The sequence below is a fragment of the Leptodactylus fuscus genome, chromosome 10 (genome assembly GCF_031893055.1).
Source record: "Leptodactylus fuscus isolate aLepFus1 chromosome 10, aLepFus1.hap2, whole genome shotgun sequence".
In the NCBI taxonomy this organism is placed as follows: domain Eukaryota; kingdom Metazoa; phylum Chordata; class Amphibia; order Anura; family Leptodactylidae; genus Leptodactylus; species Leptodactylus fuscus.
Genome location: NC_134274.1, coordinates 81,979,032 through 81,989,825, shown reverse-complemented (window position 1 = coordinate 81,989,825; position 10,794 = coordinate 81,979,032). Strand labels below are relative to the sequence as shown.

Sequence of the window (10,794 nt, the reverse complement as noted above, 5' to 3'; positions counted from 1 at the left end):
AAGGTCCTGAGGACGGCCTCTCTCGCTCCCCCTAATAATTACCCGCCCGCACCCCACTGTCATGGCTACAGGGGCAGAAGTCATTAGACTGCCCCCAATATAATCCATGGGCCGCCCAACTGAGCCCTGGGTAACCCAGTGAGGGGACAGGTGACCTCTACCCCAGCTCTCACCTGTCTTGCATGGATCCTCCAGACACAAATGGAGACTTCCTGCTCCTCCTAAATCCTGCAGTAACTGTGACGTCCTTCTGGTCAAGGCTCGGCTGTTCCTGGACAGACTTCTCCCTCCTCCTCCCTCCTCACAAGCAGGACACCTCAGTACTGGAGATCTTGATGGAGCGATTGCTTGATCTTGTGGGCTGAAAATGGCCGCCTTACTGGTCCTGGTTTCCATGGAATGACTGTGACAAGCCGAGTGATGGAAGTGTGACACTGTGATCTCATGATGTGACCAGTCCTGAGATTCTGATGAGCCCCTGCTGTCCTGTACTAGGCCGCAGCCTGAGCTGTAGTAAGCATGACACCGAGCATGAGCCGCCCCACAGCTTGTATAGGAAATAGCCTAATAATAATAATAATAATAATAATAATAATAATAATAATAATAATACAGGTTATTTCTATAGCGCCAACATATTCCGCAGCGCTGTACAATGTGTAGGGGTCAGATACAGACAGAAAGATACAAAGTCTGACAGTAAGAAATCTGCGGGGTGTGAGCGGTGGTGATACCGGGGGTGTATATAGTGCTGATAACTCCCCTCCCCCGCCCGGTGTATAGACACGTACACTGTAGAGCTGGCACTGGGCCACTGCTGCTTTGTCCCCATTCACATGGATAGGTACAGAGCCGCTTCCTGCCGTATATACTTTATGTTTTTTGGCTTCTGGGAGGTGAATCTGCAGATTGGTGCAATCTGATAGTGATGACGTCTCCTGGGGAGTGTAAGTCATCAGTGTCCATTATACCGGGGTCTGGGACAAATGTTTTAACCCCTTCCCGCCATATGAGGTCTTAATCTTTGCAGGACAAATTTTTCTTCCTGATGCCGCCGTTAACCCCTTCCCGCCGATGGCACTTTTTGACTTCCTGACCAAGCTCGATTTTTCAAAATTGACATGTGTCACTTTATGTGGCAATAACTTTGGAACGCTTTAACTTACCAAAGTGATTTTAAGATTGTTTTTTCGTAACACATTGTACTTCATGTTAGTGGTAAATTTTGGTTGATATGTTTTGTGTTTAATTATGAAAAAATTTGAAATTTGGTGGAAATTTTGAAAAATATGCATTTTATAAAGTTTGAAATGATGTGCATTACATACAGATAGTCAAACCGCCAAAATTACAGTCCTATGAAAAAGTTTGGGCACCCCTATTAATCTTAATCATTTTTAGTTCTAAATATTTTGGTGTTTGCAACAGCCATTTCAGTTTGATATATCTAATAACTGATGGACACAGTAATATTTCAGGATTGAAATGAGGTTTATTGTACTAACAGAAAATGCGCAATATGCATTAAACCAAAATTTGACCGGTTCAAAAATATTGGCACCTCAACAGAAAAGTGACATTAATATTTAGTACATCCTCCTTTTGCAAAGATAACAGCCTCTAGTCGCTTCCTGTAGCTTTTAATCAGTTCCTGGATCCTGGATGAAGGGATTTTGGACCATTTCTTTCTACAAAACAATTCAAGTTCAGTTAAGTTTGATGGTCGCCGAACATGGACAGCCCGCTCTCAAATGATCTGAAAACAAAGATTGTTCAACATAGTTGTTCAGGGGAAGGATACAAAACGTTGTCTCAGAGATTTAACCTGTCCGTTTCCACTGTGAGGAACATAGTAAGGAAATGGAAGACCACAGGGACAGTTCTTGTTAAGCCCAAAAGTGGCAGGCCAAGAAAAATATCAGAAAGGCAGAGAAGAAGAATGGTGAGAACAGTCAAGGACAATCCACAGACCACCTCCAAAGAGCTGCAGCATCATCTTGCTGCAGATGGTGTCACTGTGCATCGGTCAACTATACAGCACACTTTGCACAAGGAGAAGCTGTATGGGAGAGTGATGAGAAAGAAGCCGTTTCTGCACGTACGCCACAAACAGAGTCACCTGAGGTATGAAAAAGCACATTTGGAGAAGCCAACTTCATTTTGGAAACAAAGATTGAGTTTTTTTGGTTATAAAAAAAGGTGTTATGCATGGCGTCCAAAAAGAAACAGCATTCCAAGAAAAACACATGCTACCCACTGTAAAATTTGGTGGAGGTTCCATCATGCTTTGGGGCTGTGTGGCCAATGCCGGCACCGGGAATCTTGTTAAAGTTGAGGGTCGCATGGATTCCACTCAGTATCAGCAGATTCTTGAGAATAATGTACAAGAATCAGTGACGAAGTTGAAGTTACGCCGGGGATGGATATTTCAGCAAGACAATGATCCAAAACACCGCTCCAAATCCTCAGGCATTCATGCAGAGGAACAATTACAGTGTTCTGGAATGGCCATCCCAGTCCCCAGACCTGAATATCATTGAACATCTGTGGGATGATTTGAAGCGGGCTGTCCATGCTCGGCGACCATCTAACTTAACTGAACTTGAATTGTTTGTCCAAAATACCTTCATCCAGGATCCAGGAACTGATTAAAAGCTACAGGAAGCGACTAGAGGCTGTTATCTTTGCAAAAGGAGGATCTACTAAATATTAATGTCACTTTTCTGTTGAGGTGCCCATACTTTTGCACTGGTCAAATTTTGGTTTAATGCATATTGCACATTTTCTGTTAGTACAATAAACCTCATTTCAATCCTGAAATATTACTGTGTCCATCAGTTATTAGATATATCAAACTGAAATGGCTGTTGCAAATACCAAAATATTTAAAACTAAAAATGATTAAGATTAATAGGGGTGCCCAAACTTTTTTATAGGACTGTATATTGGGAAAAAGGGATTTTGGGGGCTTTATTTATTTATAATTTATTTTAAACTTATTTAAACTTTTTTATTTTTACTTTTTTCCAACTTTTTTTTTCTGTCCCCATGGGGGATTGAAGCAGTGATCGGCTGATCACCGCTTCACTACATATACGCTGCAATACACGTGTTACACGTGTATTGCAGTGTATAGGAAGCTGTCAGCCTGTGTAGACGCACAGGCTGACAGCTTCCTTTTTAGGCAGGATGAACCAGGTACGTGAAGGGGGTAAGTGATGGGGCAGACCCGGGGTCACTGATCAGACCCCAGGCTGCCCCCTACGAACACCGGCACCCCCCGAAACTGGCGCGGGGGGTGCCGATCGGCACCATTTTAAAACGAAACTCCGGAGGTGCCGGTGGTCATGTTGACTGCCGGCATATCAGGGGTTAACACCCGCAATCGGACCCGGTTCCGACCGCGGGTGTTACGGGGCATTGTCAGCCGTGTATTACGGCTGACACCCGCAGTGCATGGTGCGCACACAGTTTCTGTGTGCGCACCATGCATCCACAGTAATAGTACGGCGGTTTGTGGGAAGGGGTTAATTATTCTGTATAATGTACTGGGAAGCTGGAAAAACATTCAGAATGGGGTGGATTTGAAGAAAAAATGCATTTCTGCGACTTTCTTATGGGCTTCGGTTTTATGGCGTTCACTGTGCAGCCAAAATGACCTGTCCCCTGTATTCTGTGTTTCGTTACGATTCCGGTGATACCAAATTTATATGGTTTTATTTACATTTTAACCCCTTAAAAAAAATCCAAAATTGTGTTAATTTTTTTTTTTTTCTAAAAGTCGCCATATTCTGACAGCCGTAACTTTTTTATACGTCAGTGTACGGGGATGCATAGGGCGTCTTTTTTTGCGGGGCCGGGTGTACTTTTTAGTTCTACCATTTTGGGGAATTGCTTTTGCTTTGATCACTTTTTATTCAAATTTTTATCAGAATCAAAACAGTGAAAAAAAATGGCGGTTTGGCACTTTTGACTATTTTTCCCACTACGGCGTTTACCGTACAGGAAAAATATTTTTATAGATTTGTAGAGCGGGCAATTTCAGACGGTGGGTCACAAATAAAGGTACCTTGTCCCTTCTCCCTCAACCCTGTTAAAGCTCATGCCTTTGCTTTCTCCTGTCTTCCTTCCCTTGGTTTCGTCTTAAATATCTGTACTTTGTCTCTTTGTATCCTTTCCCTCTTTCCCTTTCTCTTTCTTTCTCCCCCCTCCTTCTATTTGTGGGCGTGTCTTGAGATGGTACGCTCCGGCTCCTCTTAAGGGGCAGCCGGCGCGGCCATCTTCCTCTTGAAACTGCACCTGCGAGAGAAACTTCTTCATCCCTCGAGGTATGGCAGACGAGAGTAGCCTGGTTGTGGCCCTTAAAGAGGACCTTTCACCATTTTGCCCACAGGCAGTTCTATATACTGCCGGAAAGCTGACAATGCGCTCTTTTCGGTGTTCCGGTGGCGGCGGACAAAACAGGGTCCTACGCAGTGTCTTTCCTTTTTAGGCATAGAGTTCGACACATTGTCGATGTGCTTCCGGTTGCCAGCGGACAAGCTGGATAAGCTTTTGGGATTGGTGCAGGGTTTTTTAGCGGTTGAAAAAGTGTCCCTTAGGCAGCTTCAGTCTTTACTCGGTTCCCTGGTTTTCGCCTGCCGGGTCATGCCCATGGGGAGGGTTTTTTCTAGGCGTCTCTCACTTGCTACTCGTGGGGCCCGCCTTCCCTCTCACAGGATCCGCATTACCCGGCAGCTGAAATCTGATCTATTGGTTTGGTGGGAATTTTTGATTAATTTTAATGGCAGGGCCATGTGGCAGCAGTCTGAGGTTACCAATGCGGATTTAAACTTGTTCACTGACGCGTCTGGCAGCAAGGGTTTTGGCGCCTGGCCTGGAGCGAGGCCGGTTTGTGTCGGAATCTTGCGCTCCTTGAACTCTTTCCCATAGTGGTGGCGGTTGAGTTGTGGGGTCAACAGTTCAGGGACTGCAGGATTCGCTTCTGGACGGACAACGTAAGTGTGGTACACGCCATCAATTCTTTGTCTTCGTCCTCTCCTCCAGTCCTGTCCCTCCTCCGCCACTTGGTGCTCAAGTGTCTTAGTCTGAATATTTGGTTCCGTGCCCGCCATATCCCTGGTCGTGAGAATGTGTTGGCTGATGCTTTATCGCGCTTCAATTGGCAGGTGTTCCGGGATCTTCTGCCGGAGGCTGCTCCGGTGGGTGCCTCCTGTCCGCCCCGGCTTTGGGACTTGGTGACCCTAGATTGATGCCGTTACTGCAATCCTCGGTGGCTCCTTCCACGTGGTCCGGACAATAATTTTTATATATTTTTTTATATATTTTTATTTTGTATTTATTAGACCCCCCAGGGGTCTTGAACCCCAGGGGGTCTGATCACTAATGTAATGCATTACAATGCTAATGCATTGCAAAAAATCATCCTTTCTTTTGCAGGCTGCATAGACCAGCCTGCAAAAGAAAGAGAAAGCAGACCGGCCTTTACAAGGCTCCCGGCTGTCATGAAAAAATGACGTCGGCCCTGGAGCATGCTCTAGGCGCCGGCGATCACTGGCAAAATGGCAGCGCCCATGCACCGCTGGGAAAATGGCGCTTCCGGCGCCTTTGACCGTGGCGCCGGAGGAGTTAATGTCTCCGATCAATCCAGGGACCGATCGCAGACATTAGCGCCGGTTATCTACTGCGTAAAGCAGGATAGGACGGTGGATGTCGGGAAAGGGTTAAAGGAAGTCTGTCGCCAAAAACCAACATACCAAACCCAACCCTGCAGATAGATAGGTTACCACCCACTGATCAAATACTGATGACCTCTCCTTTGGATATTTCCATTGAACTGTATGGAGACTGTGGTCAGTGCAAATGATTTCCTTCTCCAAATAGAAGAGGGTCCTAGAGGTGAGACCTGCACCTGTCAGCCATTTATAGCAGATTCGGGACATAGGGGGGTTTCAGTCTATGAAAATTTTGTGCAATGAATACGGAATCAAATTCTGCCCAAATACAGGAACAGAGCGGTCTCTAGTGGAGAAACTGCAGAATGCAGGGAGATAGAATTCCCTGATCTGGGATATTGGAGCCCATACTGTAACCTAGAAGAAGATTAGCAGGCACGGACACGTTTTGTGTTCTTATAGCAGGGTCGGCAACCCCTGGCACGCGAGGCAGATTTTGCTGGCACGGTCCCCAACCTTCATACACTAAATTGAGAGAGAGAGCGTCCCCTGCCACCAATCAGAGGTGAGCCTCTCACTGCACAGGATAAGGGCTCCCTGGAGCTGCTGTTACATGTGAGGAGGAGCTCCTGCCGTCTGCAGCCCTGAGGAGGAGAGGAAGCACCGGGGAGCAAAGTGACAGCAAACACAACCCCAGGTACGTGTGTGTTACTGACTATTCTTATTACTGTCAGGCATTCGGGGTTATTACTTTAGTGTTAGTAACTCCATGTGCCTCACATTAATAGCAGTTACCCCATCATGTCCCTCACATTAACCCCTGTGTGGCTCACATAAGGGTTACTGATATGTGAGACATATGGAGGTACTAATAAAGGAGCTATATAATGAAGATGTTCACTTATTACCTCCATATGTCTCACATATCAGTGTCCCTTATGTAAAGCACACAGGGGGTTAATGTGAGGGACATGATGGGGTTAATTGCTATTAATATGAGGCACATTGAGTTGTAACCTGCAATGCACATGACCAGACTCTTTATCTACAACTGCGGATAAAGTACAGACCTATATATTTCTATGGACCCATATATACAGCCATTCTTTTTGTGGCTGTGTATCTGGGCCAAATTGAAGAGCTGAAAACTATGGAGCAGGTCCTATATGTATCCTATACATACCCTATATCTGTCCTATAAATCCCCTATATGTGTCCTATACATCCCTTATATCTGTCCTATACATCCCCTATATGTGTCCTATATGCTCTTATTCTCAGCCCCGGGGGAGAAATCATTCTGTATATTGTGTATTTGTAGCAATCTAAAGTTGTGGCAGGTTTTATCCAAGGTGGCTTCTGTGAAAAAGCGCAGATAGAAAGCCCTAAGCAATGAGCATGAGTGGCCAATAGACCCTGGGGCCGAGGCCTAGCCCCGATACAGTCAGCATTAACCCCTAATAGCCCCGGAGATGTGAGCCAGGCCTTAGTGCACACTTCTCATAGTAACTAGATATCAGGCCACTAGTTTTTTGCATTGCTTACCAAAGTAAATGATGGTAAAGTGCAAGAGACAAGTAGCCATTCCCGACTTCTCTCCCTTTAGAAGAACAGACGGGGCCACTTGTTTGTCAGTGTGGGGGGAGGGGGAGCTGGGACACCTCTATACACATTAGATAATTGCTCCTTCTGGCTGACACTCATATGGCAGACATCACTTTTGTTGTCCACAACTATGGAATCGCTTTCTATGTGTATTGACTTGCATGCAGAGGAGGGAAACCATGAAGGTGACAAAGCTGGGCATCTGCATAAAGGGAAGGGAGTGTTCTCAGCCAGATATTGGTAGGGATTTCCTATTGGCAGATATTTGTGCCGCCACAGCTTTACTGCTGCTGTATTTTGGGCCACAATATTTCCATAGGGCAGTACAGCTAAGGCAGCTTTTACCTCTGACCTGATCCTAGAAATCCTCTTCCCATTGGTAACATGGAGGTTTTCTTCTCTGCTCTTGGCTTTATCAGGTGACCATATACCAAGCTGAAGAATCCGGAGACTCGTGTGATGAGGATACGGACATTTCTGACATTGCTGTAAGTGTGACTATGCCGAGCTCCCTCACAAAAAGAAGGACATTCCGTTTTAACCCTTTTTTATTCTGCGGCCATTTTCTTCTAACAACCATAACCTTTCCTTTTTTTCTCTCTGTGTAGACGGCTTGTTTGGGAGAGTTGTATTTCATTTCTCTCATTTTGGGGTCCATGCAGTGGATTAGAAAGCTCTCTTTTCATTACTGGGAGTGGAGCTGAAAATGCAGAACCACTAGAGATGAGCGAGTAGTATTCCATCGAGTAGGTATTGGATGGATTACTACGGGATTCCAAATACTCCTACTCCATCCAATACTATGAGCTATTCGCAGTAAATATTCCATTCAGAACCAGCGTTGATTGGCCGAATGCTATACAGTATATACAGTGTGTAGCATTCAGCAAATCAACACTGGTTCTGCAGCCGGCTCGTCTGTGAGGAGGCGGAGTCTGAGGTCGGACCACAGCAGTCTCCATTGTGGCCGATCTTAGACTCCGCCTCCTCACAGACGAGCCTCCGGCAGAACCAGCGTTGATTGGCCGAATGCTGTACACTGGCTAATCAACGCTGGCCAATTCATTCCTATGAGAAAAAGTAAGCTCCCTCGTAACAGCAAGCTGCCAGCTCTCCTGACTAGCAAGGACGAGCCTGCTGCTGAACCAGCGTTGATTTGTCGCAGGTTTATCTTTGCTAGTTGGTAGAGCTGGCAGCTTGCGGTTACGAGGGAGATTTCCTTTTGTCAGCGCAACGCAAGCGCTGAGCAGGTAAAGCGCACGGACCCCATAGACTATAATGAAGTCCGTGCGCTTTACCTGCACAGCGCTCCTCCTAAACACTCTCCTCCTGCTACTCCTGGACTTGGTGACTCTCCTTTAGTCGAATAGTGGATTCCCCTGAAACAGACATTTTCCCCATAGACTATAATGGGATTCGATATTCGATCGAGAAGTCGAATATTGAGGCTCTACTGGAAACGAATATCGAATCTCAAATATTTCACTGTTGGCTCATCTGTAATAACCACTGCACAGTGTATAGCAGCATCTGCTTCTAGCGCCCACCATTATCCGTGTGCCTGCTGGATGTTGGACCCCCGACCTATCTGATACTGTAGCGCCATCCTAAGGTTAGGCCAGAAATAGAAAATCATGGACACCCCCTTTACCCCATGTGTTTGTCAAGGAGGGGATGGGGGACAAATCTGCAATTCTTTCCTTGTTTTTTGGGCTTTGTTTTACAGCACAATCTTTATTGGGTGGGTTAGTAGGATTACACCAATCTCCTATTTATAAGGAATTCCTGTTTTGCAGGAATATTGTAACTTCAATATGTTTTTCTAAATGTCATTACAAGATTCCTGGAAATGTTCACAATGTGATGAGATGAATCCTCCTATTGCAAGACATTGTAAAAGATGTCGGTCTCTTGGTAAAGATCGGCTTCCAGACAAAACTGAGAAGACTAAGGCTTTAAAAAGAAAAGAGATGGAGGATTCCCAAGATGAAGGCATTGATGTCCCAGATGGCAAAAAAAACCAAACACACACAAGAGCTGCAAGATTGTGATGTCACTAAAAAACAGGATGAGCCAATAGAAAGCTGTGAATCCCGGGAAACGGAGGACTTCTCTCAGCCTTCCACATCTGGGAGCGTTGCATCTTGTAGTCAGGAAGAATACAGAGAAGTGGAAGCAGCTCACAATGAACGTTCAGAACAGAGTCTCCCACTTTCTAGCATTGCACCATGTGTAATCTGCCTGACTAGGCCAAAGAATGGATGCATTGTACATGGCAGAAGCGGGCATCTCATGGCATGTTTTCCATGTGCAACAAAACTGAAGAAGAGAAACAAACCTTGCCCTGTTTGCAGGCAGCCAATTCAGATGATCGTATTAACCTATGTCAGCTAAAAGTCAGGCCAATTCACGTCCAAGGACCCTTCATGAAAATGCAAGAAAAAAGAATTGAACTGCTTGGTCTCTAGGTGGATGGTGGGGAAAGGACGATCCGAATCTTAAGTTCTCACTTGACTTGAAGGAAGCCAAAATGTCTTCCCAAATGTTTCTACTACACTGGCTTATTGAAGCATTTGCACATCTGTAAATAGGTAACATGTATATAGGGCAGACATTACTATCTGATCTCCAGTAGACCAATGGCTTCAGTGTGTAGGAGTCACCGGCACCAGTCTAGGCCCTCATAGACTTTAGTAGAAAGTTCTAGGTACATGAAGGCTCAAACCAGACCTTGTCCAAATGCAGTTTTCTTTTTCGTTGTGGACACATAATGGCAAAACAAATGCTGTATTTTACTGTCCCAACAAAGTGCTGGAGATTATATTTCATCTCATCCCCACTTCGCTGAAATAAAATGTTGCGTTTTCCCCCTAGACTTATGAGGGTAGGCACAAATGCAAAACACAGCAGAAAAGTAGTGAAAGGCGCAGGCATCTTTGGGATTGTTTTTGCTGCTTTTATTCCATGGCGTTTTTTGGGCTACATTTTGCTGTGTGCTGCCTTAGCCAAAGGGCTCGTTCACATCTGCGCCCGGGACTCCGTTTTGCAGGTTTCTGTTTCCTGCGCAAAACAGGGCAGGAGACAGAAAAGACATTCAAAAGTGTCCGGCCGTGAGCGTTTTATGCTCTCCGTGGCGTTTCCGACCCGTGGGGCCCCGGCCTTAATGAGTCTTTTTTCCTAAAGCTAACTTAGTGTCTATCCTTACAATGTGTGATCAGCACTGGTGTGACCATAGGAACACCAAGTGCCAGGCAGAAGGGGGCAGCTGCTCTTTAGGGGGCTGTGTATTAGGCCCCCTCCCCCACGTGTGTGAATGCACTGCTGGTCCTGGGTGAACATTGGGGATACATTGCTTTCCTATTAGGGGGATACATAGAAACACTGCATACAGCCATCACAAAGCAGATCTCATCATTGGGCTTCAGCCATCGGCAAAGGTGTCTAATTCATGCCTGCAAATGTTTGTGACCCCGCTATAAGCAGGTTGTTATACTTCACATTGGTAAAGGTTGCT

At 45.6% G+C, this 10,794-nt stretch overlaps 1 pseudogene; it reads left to right on the top strand.

The window, feature by feature from the left end:
• The first annotated feature begins 5,840 nt into the window (after positions 1–5,840).
• Positions 5,841–9,684, top strand: LOC142183176 (E3 ubiquitin-protein ligase Mdm2-like; annotated as a pseudogene).
• Positions 9,685–10,794: the final 1,110 nt, after the last annotated feature.